Genomic DNA, 2,113 nt, shown 5'->3' on the forward strand with positions numbered 1-2,113 from the left:
CAGGACGCGCGCTCAGGGGTGCGCCGGTTCCCCGCGGGGCAGGCCTCGGCCCGGGCGCCCGCGAAGATGGAGCCGCACGGCGCGGAGCCGCCGGAGCCTCTGGGGGCTGCGGGACGGGAAGAAGCCGCGGAAGTCCGAAGAGGCGCCAAGAGGCCGAGCCACGGGCAAGGAACTACGCGGGACCAAGAAATCGGCCGGCTGAGAGCAGCGGAAAAGGCTCGAGAGGCCGGAAGTGGCGCTAAGCTCTGACCGGAAGGGGCGGGGCCTAGGCACCTGCCAGAGCGACCCGGCTGCGTTCTCCGGAGACGTCGGAGCGCGTACGTGGAAGCCTGCGAGGCCGCCAGCGTGTCCGGGACGAGGGGAGGAGTCAGAGCCCTGAGCGGGAGGCGGGGGGAGGTGCCGAGAGAAGGGGCGGGGAGGCAGGTGGGGCCTACTACTGGACGGGGCGGGGTCTCCCACTGGGCGGGGCCTGTAGCCAGGACCCGAGGGCTTCCAGGCCTGAGGATTTTCCGTGGCCTTGGGTTGTTTTTTTTAAATTTTAAAAAAATTTTTTGGGTTTGGCTTTTTTTCTGGTACCGGTTCCGTGGGCTTTGTCCGCGAAGAGCTAAGCGGAGGCGGAGCTTGGAAGCAGGAACGATGGCTCCGCTTTGCTCCAAGGGAATTAAGCTCTTGTAGGTAGAGCGCTCTGCAATTTTCAAATAAATACTTGGCAAAGCGTGCAGGTTCTGGGAGCAGACCGCCAGAGTTCTGATCCCTGACCTGTTGCCTCTTGACCACCCGTCTTTGCATCTCTAGAAAGTACCTTTCATACGTAATCCTTACAAGGTTTCATTATTTGGAAAAAGAATCTAGAAGAGTAGTTTGCACATGGTAAGCACTACATAATCCTTTTATTAACTACAAATATCGACTGAGCATTCTTTATCATCAAGCTTATTCCACCCTTCAGAAAAAGAAAATCCCTATTAAGCACTTACTATGCCTGCCTTACTGATGAGGTAGTTAAGGATCAAAAAGGTTTAGTAACTTTGATCGCACCACTAGTTTGTGTTGGATTGCTTAAAAGTAATAGTAGGTAGTGGTAGCTAGTGGTGGTGTTTTCTAAAGGGCACTGTGTTTTCGCGTGGGTGTAACACTGGACAGGAGAGCAGCGCATGGCCTGACCATCATGGAGCTGCAGAACACATTCACAGAAAAACAGTTCCAAGCCCTGAACCTGGGACAATCCAGAAAGTGCTATTTTCAGTTTTTCTGATGCGAAATCAAGGTTTTTGATAAGATGGCCTACATCAGGCCTCAGCATACAGAATGAAGGGATAAACAAAGAAAAGTATGCAAACAAGATAATTTGTTCCTAGGTAGTCAGGTGTGTGGAAGGCTAGCCCAGGCAGGACTATTATATCTCTCATGATTTAGTGCAGGTCATCCTCCCTTTTAAGCTGGCTGCCGCTCCTACATCACCCGGCTCTCCATCCTGTGCTGCTGCTTTACTTTTCTCCATACTCTACTTTCACAACTCAGTTGCTGGCTGCTTGAAGCCTATTCTCCAAGTGTTAGGATAAATGTTGCTTCCAGGCTGGGAGGTCAGTGGTAGAATAGCAGGAGATTAGGTTTTAGCAGGCCTTTGGGCAACTGGGTATAAGCTGTCAATCAAGGAGATCCAGAACATGTGCTGAAAAGCAGTTCCCACGCCCTGTACCTGTGACTAACCAGAACACCTATCTTCAGTTCTTCTGGTGAAAGTCAATCACCTTTGATATAAAGCACCTTTGATTAGCACCTTTGAAGAGCCCAGCTCTGATGTCAGCCTAGACCTAAAGAATGGGAGGGCCGGGATGACAAAAGATGTCAGCCAGTAATCTTGTGGCCACCGTGCTTTCTCTTTCTCAGCAGTCAGCTCTCACTCTGCAAAACATATTTCTATTCCTACCATAATAAATGTAAAATCTTGCTGCCCTTTGTACATGTTTTGTCCAATGTAAAATCCTGCTACCCTTTTTCTCTCATTTTTTTATTTTAAAGAGAAAAAGACAACAAGATAACAAAGACAAAAACAATACAACAAAAAACAATGAAAACAATACAGAATTTCAAAACAAGATGATAGGAAATT

General features: G+C 49.6%; 1 protein-coding gene across 1 annotated transcript in view; it reads right to left on the bottom strand.

Moving 5' to 3' along the window:
* LOC102006100 (TIR domain-containing adapter molecule 2) overlaps positions 1–370 on the bottom strand; it is a gene marked incomplete in the record, with an annotated part of 40,089 nt that extends 39,719 nt beyond the window's left edge. The window contains 1 exon segment of the mRNA XM_005376595.2: positions 1–370.
* Between the last annotated feature and the right edge of the window lie 1,743 nt (positions 371–2,113).

Source organism: Chinchilla lanigera, unplaced genomic scaffold (assembly GCF_000276665.1).
Source record: "Chinchilla lanigera isolate Chin_1 unplaced genomic scaffold, ChiLan1.0 scaffold00007, whole genome shotgun sequence".
Taxonomy (NCBI): domain Eukaryota; kingdom Metazoa; phylum Chordata; class Mammalia; order Rodentia; family Chinchillidae; genus Chinchilla; species Chinchilla lanigera.